Source organism: Bactrocera neohumeralis, chromosome 2 (assembly GCF_024586455.1).
Source record: "Bactrocera neohumeralis isolate Rockhampton chromosome 2, APGP_CSIRO_Bneo_wtdbg2-racon-allhic-juicebox.fasta_v2, whole genome shotgun sequence".
Classification (NCBI taxonomy): domain Eukaryota; kingdom Metazoa; phylum Arthropoda; class Insecta; order Diptera; family Tephritidae; genus Bactrocera; species Bactrocera neohumeralis.
In genome coordinates this window covers 49469198-49487176 of record NC_065919.1, presented here as the reverse complement: position 1 = coordinate 49487176, position 17979 = coordinate 49469198, and the positions used below count along the sequence as shown (strand labels likewise).

General features: G+C 35.6%; 1 protein-coding gene across 1 annotated transcript in view; it reads right to left on the bottom strand.

The window, feature by feature from the left end:
• LOC126750937 (uncharacterized) overlaps window positions 1–17979 on the bottom strand; it is a 179451-nt gene that overhangs the window by 89179 nt on the left and 72293 nt on the right. The gene's annotated exons all lie outside the window — the stretch shown is intronic.

Genomic DNA, 17979 nt, shown 5'->3' with positions numbered 1-17979 from the left:
CTACTGGACGTTGCTGTTAATGTTTTCACAAGCACTTAATGATTTCATATGCATGTATGTATGTACATACGTGTGTGCGTATAGCAAGCCTATGTCAATAAACGCTTTTGTTAATAATAATAAAAAATTCGGTTAATAAACAAAATGATGAATTCATTTGAAGTGTTAATAAATGGAATGCCTGCCGCATGTTGCACATACAAACGTACTATATATACTTACAAACAAACAGATATAAGCATCCGTGGTGATTTGGGCATAACTCACCTTGTGGATCTCCACAAACATTGCTAAATACAATGGCATAATTAACGGTTTCTAATTGTTTATTGGCTTATGAAGCGTCGTTACAGTTATTTTCATTAAAACAGTTGGTAATTAGCCATGTTAAGCGTCGCTTTGTTGGTGTGCAATATGTCTAACTCAGTTGTTGTTGCTTGGTTACATAATCGAAAGCATCGTTTCATCATTACTCATGTGAGAAAGTGATTATAAAATGTTTACATTTTTAAAAACGCCAAAAAACATATGTGTGTACATTTCTAGATATGTGTGTATGTATGCTTGAACTTCGACTAATGAGCTGAATGCTGCGTCTTTTTACTACGTGTGCTGGATAATGAACCCCCTTAATGAGATGATTTCGCAATAGTTTTGGGTTTTCTTTAGCAGATTTGTGGTTTTTTGGCAGCGTGATGAGATTGGACAAAGGCAGGCAGTAATCTCTTCATGAATTGTTGGCGCTGTAGACTATATGGGTTAAAGACAAACAGTTACATATGTCAAAAGTAGCACAAAACCATTCACAAACATACATACATATGTAAATTATGCTTATGTTGCAAGTGATGTAATAAGAGTTTTAAAAATGTGTGCCAAACTTTCTATGGTAAAAGGCACATTTATAGCCCACATATTATCACATCAGCAATAAAAATGAAAGTAAACGCAAATTTAAAGATTTTTTTTTAATTAGAAAGCATTGTAGAGGTATGAATTAAGAAGAAACTCAGCAATATGCCATTCCCCCGACAGTTGGGTCTACGTGACCAAAACGGAGACGGATTTTTATCCGGCTAAGAACTGTCAAATCAGCAGTACTCCTCCGACTTGTTTCAGGCACGCTTTCTTGTGTTACAACAACAACAACCAAATATTTCCATAACTATCAGAATGACATAACCGGAACAAAATTCGATACATATGCGGGATGGAAAGTTGAATGGTTGAAATTTAACATTTTTTTCAGAGAAGAGAACTGATATGGTGCTCAAAATATCAAAAATTGTGTGAAAAATATATATTTGAACTGGAGCTTCTAGCTAAGTTACAATAGTTAGATAAAAAAATATTTTATAAACAAGAATTTGAACTTTAATTGGGACCACTGACACACATTATCCCCAACAAACATTGTTTCAGAAGTAAAATTTGCGCCTGGTAATTGTAGAATCGTTGGATACTGTAAGAATTGCAAGAGAGGGCACATCATAAGTTGATTGAGAACGTGTGGCATTTCCACTGCTCCCTTGGCTTAGCGCTAGAAGACCAAGTTTGACGCGAACGCTAGTCAACAATCAAATTCCGAAATACTTCTGAAGTACACTTGAATGCCGGAGGTCCATTGACCTGCTTCCTCTCAGCGAGGTTCTACATCACGCAGTTGTAGAACTTTTTAAGCGTGCTTTTCTATGAGTCTAAACATTTTAAGGGATTAAGAGGATCTCGCCAAGGACCTGTATTTGTTACTGTTCAAGTTAAACACGGTTATCTCTGTAGCGCGAAACAGCCTCGAAAACCTAATTCAACCTAAAATGTGCGTCCTCAACTAGCCTGGAATATAATATTTTTAAATATATTAAGACACAAAAATATGGCTGGAATAAGAAGGTAAATTGTGTCAAGTCCGTTTTGATTAAAAACCCATTATTCAAGATGTCTGTTTCTAAAATTGAGCAAAACATTTGAAAATAATTACTATCCAAAGTACAGTCCATGAGCCACTTCAACAAAACATATAATATTATATATAACTTTTACATATTACTGCATTATTTGCATAATTTTGAAAGGTCTGGACTTGACCCTTTTGGGGAATATGTAAAAACTATACATTCTCTTAAACAATTATGAAAATAAAACCATATTGCGCAGAAAAATACATTATCTTTAAGCCTTTGATCTTTGATAGGCTCATTAAGGGTTAAAATACGTAGAACACATAGAACATTGGATTATTTTTTTATAATTGTTGAAACATAGTCTTGCGACATAATGTTTGAATATCAACTAACGAAATGGAACAAGTTAATGTCCCTACGTAGCTCGAATACTAATAATGCCTTGCAACCAAAAATCGTTAGAACAGAGGAAAAATATATTTTGTTGTGAAGTTTAGTTTCAGAATCAAGCGAAACGTATACAGTTGATGGCATAAAAAGAAGTGGTCATCCGCAGATGGTTCGAACCAATTCAAGCATAAAAACTGTTCGCATACGTATTCGCAAAAATTCCCTTAAAAACAGAAAATAGCGTCAGAGAAATGTATATATAGACCTGATTAATATCAAGACTTATTGAATATGTTATGCACATGAAAACCTCCGTCGGTCAATTGATGATCTTCTGACAAATCGTTTGAGGCAGATTAGGCTCAACATATGCAATGAAACATTTCTTTTACTATTGAGTACTTTTTTTAATAAGCAAAACAATAAAACCTACGCAAAAATTCCAAAAACGACAAAAATGTTATTCCAAGGGTTCAACCATCCAGCTGCTGTAATGTTTTGGGGAAAATCTCCTCTAAAGGCATTATACTTCTGCAATTTTGTTAAAAAGGAATTAAAACTGGCGCAAAAGTGTACCAGCAACATGTTTTAGAAGACATGATAAAGCAGTTGATAAAACTCTCTCGTCTTTGGTGAGCACTGGATCTTATAGAAAGTGACTGCTGCGGCACACAAGGCAAAAACCACCCATTGTCCGTCTGGAAAATCAGTTCTGAATCCATCGGATTATAGCTTGAAATTAGCGTTGGAAAACATGGCCTGTCGAATGCTCCATGAAAATTTGGTGGGTCTTAAAAAATCTTTGGTTCGAGCAATTTCGTCAATAACAACAAAAACTGTGCGTGCTGCTATTGATCAAAGGCCGTATCGTTTGAGGGCTTGTGTGAAAGCAAAAAGGTGACCATTTCAAATACAAACTTTTACAACGCTCATTTGACACATGAATTATTAAATTCAATTAATTTCTGTTAAAAATATATTTTAGTTTCATTTTTATAACAGCCTGAACTTGTAACAGAACTTATGCCATGACTGAGCAGTATATGAACTATACAAACTCTAGTAAACATTTATGATATGGAAGATAATGTATAGTAACATATACATATATAATGAAATGTCAGGTATTATATACTATATGTTGTTTACTAGCTGCAATTAAGCACAACAACAACAAATCGAGTGATTTGGACGCCATTTAATAACCTTCACCTTTCGAAGCTAATTTTGGTTGCAACCGAAACATTTCAATGCGGCTAAACTAGCAGATGAAGAAGAAGTAGAAAAAATACACATATAAGTAGACAATTAAAAGCAAATGTTTCGAAATACTTTTACTTTCGTGCAGCCGAAAAGTCAATGCTTAATTAAGCAACAATCAAACCAGACAAAAATAGCATTTAATTGGCGCAACAAATAGCTGCTAACAATGGCAACAATTAATTGTCAACATAAACTAGCTAAGAAAATCACAACAAAAAAAAGAAAAAATCTCAAAAAAAAAATCACAAAAAAAAGAGAAATAATCACAAAAAAAGAAAAAGTCACAAAAAGAAAAAAAAACACAAAAAAAAAAAAGAGTCACAAAAAGAAAAAATCACAAAAAAATAAAAAATAAAAAAAGAGTCACAAAAAGAAAAAAATCACAAAAAAAGAAACAATCACACAAAAAAACATAAAAATAGAAAGACCGAAGTGGAGAAGGCGAGAGAGACCCATAAACTTGCGATCTCACAAAACAATTAATTAATCGAAAATAAGTTCAGCGCGCAACACAATAACAACACTACATAAAGTGACAGGTGCAATAAAGCTGTCATTAGATGCTGACGCCTCGCGTTCGAGCCAGAGAGAAAAGAAAAGTAAATAAATTAGCGATATGAGAGTGTGAGTATGTGCAGACATGTAGACAATAACATGCGGGGCTGACAAACAATGCATGACACAGCAACAACATAGCGACAGACACCCGAGCATGGCGACAAAATGTCAAAATGACAGTTATGCAGGTGCTCAGCTAAGTGGCGTTCACTTTCTAACGGTTGCTGTGCTTTACAGCGACACAGCTTTTTCTTTCTTTTTTCCTCTTGTTGTTGTAAGTATGAAAAATCGTACATTGTTAGCTGTAAAAATTATGCCATACTGAAGAAAGCGCAACGTGGGAGCCCGCACATGCGCAGACACCCACAAGCGCGCGAAAAATTCGCGAAATAAATAAAAATTGTGGCAATAAAAAGTAGCAGAGGCTGGAAAATTTTCAAATAAATATGCATTGTGAGCGTAAAGTAACGGTTTTTTATTTGTTTTTGTTTTCGCAACACTTCGGCAGCGTGCAACCGACTCAGCAGCCGCTATGACAATGGACGCCGCACACGTGAGCACCCCGGTTGGCAGGCCCGGTATTCATGTGACAAATATGCAATATTGTTATTTTAGTTTAGGCGTGAAGTAAAGTGCAACAAAAGCGAGAATAATAACAAAAACAATAGCAACAATTACGAGCGTCATAAACAGCGTCTAGTGGCCGTAGTGTCAATGGACGAGTGTAAGCGACAACAAGTGGGGAGTGACGGCGGAGAGAGGTAGCAGGGGCTGATGGTGGCGAGGGCGTTAGGGCGGTTGAACGCCGCACGAACAACTAAACAATGCGAAACAATGCAAAAATGCACGAGCTTATTAAATTCCCACGCATATGAATTGCGCGCATGAGATGTCCCTCCGTGGTCTGCTCAAACTGTCATATACAACACCAGAGACCCACCGCTCAGGCACCCACAACCCGCCGATGGATGAAAAATTGCCGCCAGCATTGCGGTGCCCAAGCCATTTTTAAGCCATTCATAAGCGCGCACACACACACACACATACACATATGAGTACATTGATTCAAATAATTTTATTTACAATTATGCTCGGCAGTGAGCAGGCATGTGAATAAGGCTGCGTATGTGTATGCATGTGTGTGTATATGCGTGTGCGTGCGTGTTAAGTGCATGTTTATTAGTTGTAATTTATTTATTTAATGGCTACGTGTAAATATTTTCCATTTTGTCACTTCATTTCCAATCGGCGATTGGCGTGTTGGAGAGAAAGAGCGTGAGCGTGAGTGTGAGTATGAAAACTATCGAAAGAAAATCGAAAATGAAAGTAAAAAGTGTTTGGCATACTGAGGCAATAAAAATGTCTGGGGGTCATTAAAACAAATGAAAGAAAGTTCAATTTCTAAGCAAAAATATGTATGGGGAGAGAGCGTTAAAGCTGTTTACAGACCTGCCAAAGCGATTGCTTGAAATATCTGGGGTTCTGAAAGACATTAATCAGCAGAAAACTATATATTTGTATACTATAAAGACTATCTTAACATACTTAGAACGTTTAAGCATACGAGCGCTATATGTATATAAGTATATCACAGTAACTTAAAATATTCTTCTCGACCAGAAAATGGAATCAAATAGCGTACCTTTTTCGGGTGAATATTTTTATAACCTTCGACGTGGATTAACTGAGCAACAGTGCATCAATGAACCTAATTCAGTATTTGGCGATGAAGCTTTTTCAAAAACCAATGTTTACCATTGGTATGGTGAGTTCAATCGAGGTCGTAGATCAAGACGCATTTCGTGAAGATCGTCCAAAGTCAATTGTTGTACCGGAAACTATTGATGCTGCGCGCAAACTAATATTGCAAGATTGTCATGTGACCTATGGTGAGATTGAGACAACTATTGGCATAAGTAGGATCAGCAAACATTCAATATTGCATGAATATTTTATTGTAAAAAAAATATTCACGTTGGATCCCAAGCAATTTGTTAATCGGTCGAACGTGTTAATTGATCGAGAGAAATTAAAACAAGAAACGTCGGGTTACCGAAACTAATATACCCTTCACAGGTGAATTTCTTTTAGTAACTATGAGTTCTGTTTATATGGCAGCTATATGCTATAGTAATCCGATCTGAACAATTTTTTCGGAGATTACATTGTTGCTTTAGAAAATAATCTATACAAAATTTTGTGAAATAACTTGCCAAATGCAAAAATTTTCCATACAAGAATTTTTTCCGATCGTTCAGTTTGTATGGCAGCTATATGTTATAGTAAGCGGATCTGAACAATTTTTTCGGAGATTACATTGTTGCCCTAGAAAATAACATGTGCCAACTTTTGTGAAGATACATTGTCAAATGCAAAAGTTTTCCATACAAGAACTTTTTTCCGATCGTTCAGTTTCTATGGCAGCTATATGCTATAGTTAACCGATCTGAACAATTTTTCGGAGATTACATTGTTGCCTTAGAAAATAATCTATACCAAATTTTGTGAATATATCTTGTCAAATGCAAAAGTTTTCCATACAAGAACTTGAATCCGATCGTTCAGTTTGTATGACAGCTATATGTTATAGTGTTCCGATATCGGCAGTTCCGACAAATGAGAACAACGCAGAACAGTAAATTCTGAGTGGTGCACAATCATTTGTTTGCCTTTTGTCTTTCAAGAAATCAGTAAAACCAACCGCCCAAGACGGACCTCTCTTCACGACGATAACGCGAGCTCCTCGGCTAAAACAATTGCCTTTTTGAGCACTAAAAATATCGATTTGATGGGTAAAGCGCATAGTTCTGACTTGCCACCAAATGACTTCGTTTTATTTCCGTAGGTAAAAATATACCAATATGACACCGCAAGAGGCGGTTGATGCGCTTAGAGATACCTCAATGAAAGTGGCAAAAATTCTTGGAAAATTGGTTCAAACGCATGCAAAAGTATATACACTGGCGGTCATGAAAAGCGCACTGTCGTTAAGTTAAAAATGTGGGGGATTTAACGATTAATTTGTAAAGCAATAAAGGGCATTCACCGCGATGAAATATTGTTGATGTATGGACAGCAAATATAAGACATTCGCGAAAGATCTTTTGTTATAACTGAGTTGTGTTTATAGAAAAAGGAAAATAGGTGCAAATTATGAGCAGTTGAGTTGTGTTAAAAAGTTGCTATTGATGAGTTGGTGAAGTAAGGTGGGGCTGGTGGGCTGGGTGGGCTGTTCACATTCAATTGTGGTACGTTTCGTGCAAAAAAAGGATACTTTAAAGAACCTGGGACGAAAAAAGGATCTCGACGCTAACATGCAACTAACAAAAGGATTGATGGCATAATAAAATTGGTAAGTGTTAAGGGATCGTCTCAGCGTGAAATTTTCGAGAAATCGATTTCTTGTTTGTTGCATTATCGGATAGTATACACTATAACAGTGGCGTAGCTAGGGGGGGAACGAAGGGGGCCGTCGCCCCGGGCGCAACGTCTTGGGGGGCGGCAAAATGGTATTTAAAAACTCCAATTCGGGCAAAAATTCCTGCAAATTGTGTCAAAAGTGAACAAGATATAGGGCGAAAATGGGTTTTTTCTATGGCTTTTAATAAGATGTCTTGTAAATTTACTATCAATTTCCTCAAAAACTGTATTGTGAGAATTTTGGAACTTCAGAATATGCGTGGATTCTAGTTTCTAAATTTTATATACTTAATATCGAAGGTATTTTGTAAAAATTCACTTTTGTTTGAACCACCTCCTGAAACTTGTAGGTAGGTAGATAAAGGGGGGCGGCAGAACATCCTTGGCCCCGGGCGCCCGAAGTTGTAGCTACGCCACTGCACTATAATAAACATTCTCCCAAATTTTGAAATCGAAATTCAAATAAGTACGGTCGCTACAGCGTTTCTTGTGAAAGAGAACACACTGGGGAACGGGCAGAGCTGAAAACACATTACGGAGTAAAAGTAAGTGTGGAAACAGTACGAAGAAAGTTGCGAGAAGCCGGTTTGTTCTGGAGACGTCCTGCCAAAAGCCAAAGCTGCCCAAAAAATTAAAAAATCGCGTCTAGAATGGGCAAACAGGTACAAGCACTGGACAGTTGAGGCACCTTTTGCTGGTCAGACGAAAGCAAATTCAACCTGCAGTGCGCAAGTTAAAAACGTGCCAGTAAGCCGTTTTTATTTTCTAAAAATTACTATAATTGATACAAGTCTTTGTTGTTGCTATTACATGCAATTTTTTGACAAGAGAGCAGACGCGATCATCGTAATGGCGAATCGAAGACAGCTAATATATTTTACTGAATTCAGTTCGGTAGTTTTGTTTTTGCTTTGAGAGCTGAATAATCGAAAATTCCTTAATTCTTTTGATTACCCCCTTTCTTTAAGCTTGTATGATAATTCTTAAAAAATTATGACGCATTCCTTGCTAAACTACAAGAACTATTTTTGTGCAATATCAATAACCTATAATAAGCCATTGAGTTTAATAGCGAAAACTTTTCGACGCCTCACTTTGTGTTGGTGAAAATTGTTTCGGCAAAAAGTGTAGAAACTTCGTAAAACCGCAACTACATTCACACGCAATTGTGCGAAGCGATTGTATTTGGCGCGAAAAGTGAAGCAGAAAGCAGTCAGTAAATGGCAAGCGTAAAACTTTGGCCATTAAAACCGAGCAATGGCTTGTAGATATCTAAATGTTATCAGCACGTCCCACGCACGGCACTCACTCGCCAACGAAAGACGCCATGAGTGCGCACTTTACGCCAACAAATGCGCCGCAGAAAACGAAATTATCGATCGTCGCGCATTGGAAAACCCTTCGAAGCATAATCGGGCACCGAAAATCGTACGCGCTCAACTGAAAGGGTGGCCGGGGAGCGCTCAGTCCGTCATGCCTTGCAATGCGCGCTTATGCCCAAACACAACAACAATTACTTGCAACAAATCCACTTAGGTTGCAAGTTGTGTGCGTTACTGTTGTTTTTGTAAAATGTTCTTGTTATTTTATTCCATTTGCCGCGCCGTCGACATGTTGTCTGCTGCCCTTGATACACTTCTGCACGGGGTGTGCATGAGCGTGAGTGCGCTTATGCGCTTATGTGCTGGCTTGCGCCGATATATGTACATACTATGTGTGTGTGTGTGTGAGTATGTGTGAGTGCGCGCCCGATTCTATGACAGTTTACCCCAGTTTCGTGAGCACTTTAAGCTTGGCATTTCATGCTAATTTTCATAAAATGTGTGTTGGCATTTTTTTCCGCCCAACAGCTTTTGCGACGAAATTCTATGCGATGGGCATACATTTGTGGCAAGTTGGCGGAGAAAGCACCCTTGTTGGTCTATAAAATAGCAGAAAGCTTACAAAGAAACTTAAGGCGGCCAGAAATTGTTTGTAAGAGCTGGCAAAAACAGTTGTGGCACAGCCACGAATTCTCGAAAAATATTCAAATTACCTAAAACGAGTGCGAAATTTCGTGTACCCTTTGCCGGTGGTACGTACACGCGCCGTGTTGCACTATCAATTTTCGCTAATTTGCGCAGACAGCCAAAGCGGGCGGCAGTGTAAGCGATATTGCGCCAAATTGCACTTTGTTTGGAGGGGGTAATGACGTTGCTGGTGTAGTTGTTGTTGTTGTCGGTGGTTGGAGGGTCAATATGTTGCAAGCTACACCGTGCAGTGGCTGACGGCCGCACAATTGCAGCGAGCGATAACAAACAATGGCGCAACTAATGTATTCGCCAGCTTAGAATCGGGGCAGCAGCAGCAGCAACAACAACAACGACAACTACGCCGTATAATCGCATGAAAGGCGTGAATATCAGCATATGAGCGCAAACATATGCGCCAACAACATATTGCTGTGACCCATTCTGCTCCATATATTATGCAGCAGCGCGCACACACGCACACAAAGCCATACATGGAGATCGACCAGCCGACCAACATACAAGTCGACAGACAGACAGCCATCTCTACAAGTATTATATTGCATTTCATTCTATTCCACGCGTGTGTTACTTTATGCTACGGCTTTTCCGCTCATGCCAGTTTAGCGCATATTTGTGAGTGTGTGTGTACGCGTTGCATGCAATTGCACAAACAAAAAAGCAAAAATAAATATAAATAAAAAAAAAGAAACATATAAACAAAAGCAGAACAAAGCAAACGCCAAAGGAAGTGACAGAAAGCCAATGCGCTGGCAGAGCTTACGCCCGATATGGCTTCCTTTTGTGCCACAAACAAACACACACACACTCAGCAAGTGTGCGTGTATGTGTGTGTGGTAGAACAAAAGTGCACGACATACAAAGGCATATAAGAAAAGTAGCGAAATAAAGCGTCAAATGTTTCGTTTTGTTTTAAATTGCAAATCATGTTGCATGCAACATATTACAGTTAAAGATAAAAGAATGCAAACCGAAACAAGAAACCCGAAAACCAGCAGTGGAACAGTGAAAACAATTGGTATGAAAAGGTGTGCACCGAATGATATATTTATAGACTGGCACTCACACACATACATACATATATACATGTATACATATGCCTACATATATGATATGTAGAATATACTGCCGTCGTCAGCGGACGCAATCTCACTTGTAATCGCAAAAGAGTTTGAAAAATTGGTCGCGCCGTCAATTGTTATTCATATCTATATATACTCATACATATACATATGTGCATACATACATACGCCCACATGTATTTTTTTTTGCTTTGCCCTCAAAAGTGTGCCCAGAACGAACACTTTTTATACATACAGACATAGATATGTGCAACACATGCATCGGCAACACACAAGATTAGGCAGCAACTTACCTTGCAACAATTAAATGTAGACAATATAAGCTACTATATGCAACTCATCTAGATATCATGTATGTATGATGCAATATCTATTCTTCCTCTAAAAATATTAAAAAAGAAAACTGGCAGCAGCTTTTTAGAAACAATGCAAGCGCACTTCCTCTACACACGAAACCGACATAGATAGCGGTACTCGCATTTCAAAAGGGCGGGCAAAGCTGCCACCCGTACAAGCCATACAAAAAAAAATATCAACATGTTTAAAATACAAACAAAAAGAAAAAAAACAAAAATAAAAATAAAAATAAAAAAATAAAAAAAAAAAAAAAAAAAAAAAAAAAAAAAAAAAAAAAAAAAAAAAAAAAAAAAAAACAAAAAAAAAAAAAAAAAAAAAAATTAAAAAAAAAAAAAAAAAAATTAAAAAAAAATAAAAAAAAAAAAAAAAAAAAAAATAAATAAAAAAAAAAAAAAATAATAAATAAAAAAAATATTAAAAAAAAATAATAAATAAATAAAAAAAAAGTATTTTTGTATCACACGTGAGTCGTGTCAAGCTGTCATATTCAGTAATGTTTGACATTTCATCATATGGAAAGCCATACGCCTGAACAACGTACCAGCTTGTTCAATAAGTTTTATCGTTTGATAAGAAAAACACATTTTATGATTTAAAATGCACTTTGTTATTAATTATAATCTCCCTGAACATTAATACACTTGCTTCAGCGATCCTCTAATCTGTGTATTCCATCCCTGAACCTGAAGTGAGAATCCTGAAGGTCAGCAAAATACGATTCCACAGCCGTTATGACCTCTACATTTGATAAAAACTCCTTCCCACGCATAAATCTTTTGAGTTCTGGAAACAAATGGAAGTCCCTGGGGGCCAAATCTGGTGAATACATGGATTTTAGTCATTGTCAAAATGCTCTGGTGACACGGAGCATTGTTCTGACGAAAAAGGATTTTTTTCTTCTGCAAACCGTGTCTTTTTTCACGAAATTTTTCCTTCAACTGGTACAAAAGGTTCCAATAATATTCAGAATTAATTGTTTTACCAGTTTGCAAGTAATACACAAACAGAATTCCTATCGCAATCCAAAAAACTGATGACATAACCTTCTTGGTCGTTTTCCGGACCCGAACTCATTTCGAAGCTGAACAACTTGGCTCACACCACTCTTTAGTCTCTTGTTTTGATTAAGGATCATGGTGTTAGACCCAAGTCTCATCCATCTTCTTACTAAAACCCTCCAAATGTTGCTGAGAAAGTCGCATTCGAATGTGTTTTTGTTCCATTGTTAGCGAATACGGCACCCATTGTGCACATAGCTTTCTAAAACCCAAAATTTCACTTAATATATAGCTCACACTGCCTAATGAGATGTGTAGAGCCTCTACTAAATCTCTCCCAGTCAATCAAGACTATCTTCCAAAACCATATCCTGTATTTTGGCTATGATTTCTGGTGTTGATGCGTGTTTGGACGTCCTTCACGTGGATCGTCTTCAAGACTTGTACGACCACGTTTAAATTCAGAAACCCATCTTTCGACTGTTCTAATTGTTATTATACACTTTTAACATTCGTTCGTGAATTTCTTTTGGTGCTACACCTTCAAACATAAGAATTTTATCACTGCGCGATATTCAATTTTTTCTCGACAAATCTTATTGAACCACCTGGTAAACGGATCGTTCAACTTTATTACGAAAATTCACGTTCTGTAACTAATGTGTTTCCTGCGCTTCGCTCAACTTATGGTCAATATAATCGGCCCACTGAGCGTACTATTCGCAACACTATCACCCATATTGAGACCCAGCATTCATTATTTTAGGGATATGAGCTCATGAAAATTTCCAAGAACATCTGACGTTTTTGAGCCGAATTTTGTGCAGCGCTGAGGCCCATTTATGGCTGAATGGATATGTAAACAAGCAAAATTGTTTGTCGTATTTCGGATGAAGAGGCTGCCATTTCAACCAAAAAAAAAACAAACAACGGTTGGGTGTGGTTTGTGAGCTGGTGTAATGATCTACTCATAATTCTTCAAAAATGATTCCGGTGAGAACGTAACCGTCAATGAAGACAGTTATCGCGCAACGATAACTGACTATTTGATAACTGAAATTGAAACTTGTGATCTCACGTTTTGGGAGGGTCGAGTGGCCACCAAGGTCGTATGATATCACATCTTTACACTTTTTCCTGTGGGAATATGTCTATGCGGACAATCTCGCTACGATTCAGGCCTTGGAGCAAAACATCACACGTGTCATTCGTCAGTTACCATTTCAGAACAATCATTCGTCGAAGCTATTACTTAAACATAGGCACAAAATACTCTCAAAGTTTCAAGTAATTTTTTGTAATATATAAATTTCATGAAAATCATTCAGGAAACGCTGTTCTAACACTATAATCCGCCTAAGTGTAAATTGATTAAAAAAAAAGTATATTAAAATTTTATAAAAACTATCTCAATAAGTTCATACGAACTAAATTGTAGATAAGTTATAGCTGAAGTACATATGTATGTATTTATATTCGAATTTCATATTTTGCTCTGAATACATCATTTAATTGGATACAAAATGTCCGTTTTCAGCATGGCATGACTGTTTAGTCAATTTTCAGTACATAACTTTATAAATCTTAATTATATTTCTTAAATGCCTATTTGTTTATAAAGATTACAAGACATTGCAAGCTGGTTCTTTCGAAGTCGACAACAGGAAATATTTTCCTATACAAAAATGAAGAAAAATCTTCTATTTTTGAAGTAAAGTTTTAATTTTCTAAAAAAAATGCAATAACCAAAAATTTTTTTTAGTACTAACTTAACTCAAAATAATTGTTATTTTTTTTAATTAATTAAAAATAATAATTATTTTTTTACTATCCAGAAGATAGTATTTTCGAACATTTCGGTATTTTATAATTTTATTCCGATCAAATATGATCCAAAGCCATAAAACTTAACTAAACGCATAAACTGGCATATAATTTTCGAAAACATAATTACCGCATCTGTACCAGTTTATTATTTGCAGTCACGTCTTTCACTTTTGTAGTCAATAATAAACCAAAACGAATTCGATTACCTGAAAATAGAAAAATTAAAAACCATTAATTAGTAAGCAAATCATAAATGCGTATGGTAATTATTTAGATATATGCCCGCAAATGCATGTGCGGTACATACGAGTATTCATAAATAAAATAGAATTGCATGGCAAACGTCAAATAAATTCTTAATGCCAAGTAAGCAACCGTAAACGACGATTTTTTCCGAGTCAATGAAGCGTGTCAAAGTACTCATAAGAATCATCTTCGGATAAATGCATAAGTATATGGTGGAGTTCGCTGGCGGCACGCGACATTTGGTGCTGATAAAGTAAACTTTGAAGAATACTTATGGAGAAGCAAAGGAAATATACATACCTACATATGTATGTATGTAAATGTATAAACTCTGCCCACAATCGAATTGACCATGAATGCTAGTAAATGAATATGAAAGGCGACAGGCGTTGAAGACTTTGATGAATGCTACCAACTGATCGAGCACAAAAACAAAACAAACAGCGTCTGATCACGCGATGGCTATAGTTTTCTTATTTAATTTGATTGAATTTTAAGCCCTTTCTTAAAATATGCGAGTGCGAAGCAGCGAAATGAAGAAGCATAGCAAATTCGAAGCACAATTAATGAGTTTTTAATGAACGCGTCACACATGTGATTCTCGGGGTCCTTGTTTCTCTGCGGATTTTATTTTTTGTTCTTTTTTTTTATTAATGCTCAAGCATATTACTGTGTAGAACTTTTTGATACTATTATTAATGATGGTTGAATAAACAAGAAAATTAATTGTTATAGTGAAATATTTGAAGACAAACATGTTTGAGCAACAGATATGTACATATATTAGAAAATAAAAGAAAATAAATAACCAAAAGGAACAAAATAAAGTAAAAAGCGAAAAAAATTAAAATAAAAATACATAAATTAGAATCAATATCTATTTATATGTATATATGTATGTATGTACATATATAATAAATAATGAAACAATAAGCATGTATAAAAATCCAAACCCAAAAATATATATAATAATAAACATTGAAGAAAATAAAATTTAAAAAATATCATTAAAAGACAAAAAGTAAATAAAAATAAATGAGAACAAAATGATAACCAAAACTAAAAAATTTTGAAAAAAAATTATAAACACACAAAAATATAAATAAATATATTATAATAAACAATGAAACAATAAGTACAATGTATAAAAATCCTAACCCAAAAAAACAAAAAAAGCAATATTAAAAAAAAGTAATAACTATAAAAAATGAAGAAAATAAAAATTAAAAAATATTATTAAAAAAAAAATAAGAAAAATAAAAAAACTTAAAAAAAATTAATAAAAACTAGTAAAAATATAAAAAAAAATTTGATATTTTTTTAAATGTAAAAATATTTTTTTGGTATTTTTTTACATTTTTTACTAGTTTTTATTCATTTAAAAAAAAATTAATATTTCTTATAATATAAAATTAAAAATAAAACTAAGAAATCTAATTTTAAAAACATATGCAAATATTATATAAAAAACAAGTAAGAAAGGGCTAAGTTCGAGTGTCACCGAACATTTTATACTCTCGCATGATAATCGAAATTTCATTATCAGTCATTTACATATTTTTCAAGTACCGTATTTTTGTAAAGTTTTATTCCGCTATCATCATTGATTCCTAATGTACATATACATATATTATACAGAGAAGGCATCAGATGGAATTCAAAATAGCGTTATATTGGAAGAAGGCGTGGTTGTGAACCGATTTCACCCATATTTCGTACATGTCATCAGGGTGTTAAGAAAATCTTATACACCGAATTTCATTGAAATCGGCGAAGTAGTTCCTGAGATATGGTTTTTGGTTCATAAGTGGGCGAGGCCACGCCCATTTTCAATTTTTATAAAAGCCTGGGTACAGCTTCCTTCTGCAATTTCTTCCGTAAAATTTAGTGTTTCTGACGTTTTTTGTTAGTCGGTTAACGCACTTTTAGTGATTTTCAACATAACCTTTGTATGGGAGGTGGGCGTGGTTATTATCCGATTTCTTCCATTTTTGAACTGTATATGGAAATGCCTGAAGGAAACGACTCTGTAGAGTTTGATTGACATAGCTATAGTAGTTCCCGAGATATGTACAAAAAACTTAGTAGGGGGCGGGGCCACGCCCACTTTTCCAAAAAAAATTACGTCCAAATATGCCCCTCCCTAAAGCGATCTTTGTGCCAAATTTCACTTTAATATCTTTATTTATGGCTTAGTTATGACACTTTATAGGTTTTCGGTTTCCGCCATTTTGTTGGCGTGGCAGTGGGCCGAGTTTGCCCATCTTCGAACTTAACCTTCTTACGGAGCCAAGGAATACGTGTACCAAGTTTCATCAAATATCTCAATTTTTACTCAAGTTACAGCTTGCACGGACGGACGGACGGACAGACGGACGGACAGACATCCTGAACGCTACTCGTCACCCTGATCACTTTGGTATATATAACCCTATATCTGACTCTTTTAGTTTTAGGACTTACAAACAACCGTTATGTGAACAAAACTATAATACTCTCCTTAGCAACATTGTTGGGAGAGTATAATAAGTTCAAATAAATATTAAATATTAAAAAAAAAATACATATTTAAAAAAATTAAAAATTTATAAAAAATATAATATTACAACTAAATTATATAGAAATACAAGACTTGCAATAAAGCAATAAATTTTGATCATCAACATCAGCAATTAGACGCCCAACGAACAACGCCAGAACAGCTATAAGCTTATCTACCACTTTCTCTAAATTTCTCCGCTCCGCGCTACAGCACCTTCACGGCACTTTATTAAGAAAATATTTTAAATATTTCAAAATCAGCGAGATTGCTCAAATATTTACGGATTCTTTAAAAATATTTACACGGCGATTTAAGTCGCCAGCGAGAAGATGCTTTTGGAATTCGCTGTAATTAGTTAAATGGCGATTATTGTTTTTGTGTGCTGTTGTGCTTTCGGTTTTACCGGTGATCTTCACACATCACTATGAGCGCGGTGTGGAAAACAAGCCTTATATTAATGGATAGATATGTTAGTAAAGTGTCTCAGGGCCGCACACTACGACACACAGCTGCACTTGTGTTTACACGTGTTGTTTACCTTTTTAATTAACTTTTGAGCCAAATGTATTTGCGGCATTAAGTCAGCAATCAATTAGGTATATTTTATTTGTCAAATGCAAATAAAGAAAGCGATGTAGTTTTTTTGAAGAAAACAATTGTATGAGGTTAATGAGCGCGGAGAAGCAGCGTAGTGAAGTTATGGTTTCGGCAAAGGGAGATTGAGGCGTTTAGGGTTAAGTATCAAGCTAAGTAAAAATCACTGGGTGACTGAGTGAAGACTCGAAAAAAATTCTCTCTCACCATATCGAAAACTGGTTTGGCTATTGGATAGCATCACAAGGTGAAAGGTTAGAGATAGAAAGATAAGTAAAAGTTAGTCACAACAGATCACAACGTTTTCCTATCTTTCTGGCAAAGCTCGAATATCATTGCGATGGGTAATACTTCGAATAATTCACTTATATCCATTCCCTTACAACAAAATTACATTTTCATAAAAAAAAGAAAACTTAGTTGCGCATCTAATACTTCGGTATTTTTTATTGGAATAAGTTTGTACCTTGAGATCAAAAGCTTCAATCTGTAAGAAGCGACCTTAAATCGTACATTCTCAAGGACCACGCTCTCCACTAACTGAGTAGTCGCGCTTAACCTAAATTATGTTCGCCAAAATTCCCAAATGTGAAAAGCAAAATTTCGTTTTTAAGTAAGGTAATCTAGATCCTCCTCTAGGATGGAGCCATGTGTAGAAGTTCGCGCAAGTGAGAAAAGTTCTCTGAGCGTAGTATTCTCGAGTAGCCAAAAATTATCCGCTGGAAGGTGAACTAAGGTGAGAAGGTGAAGTCTTCCTTCCCACGGTTGTGC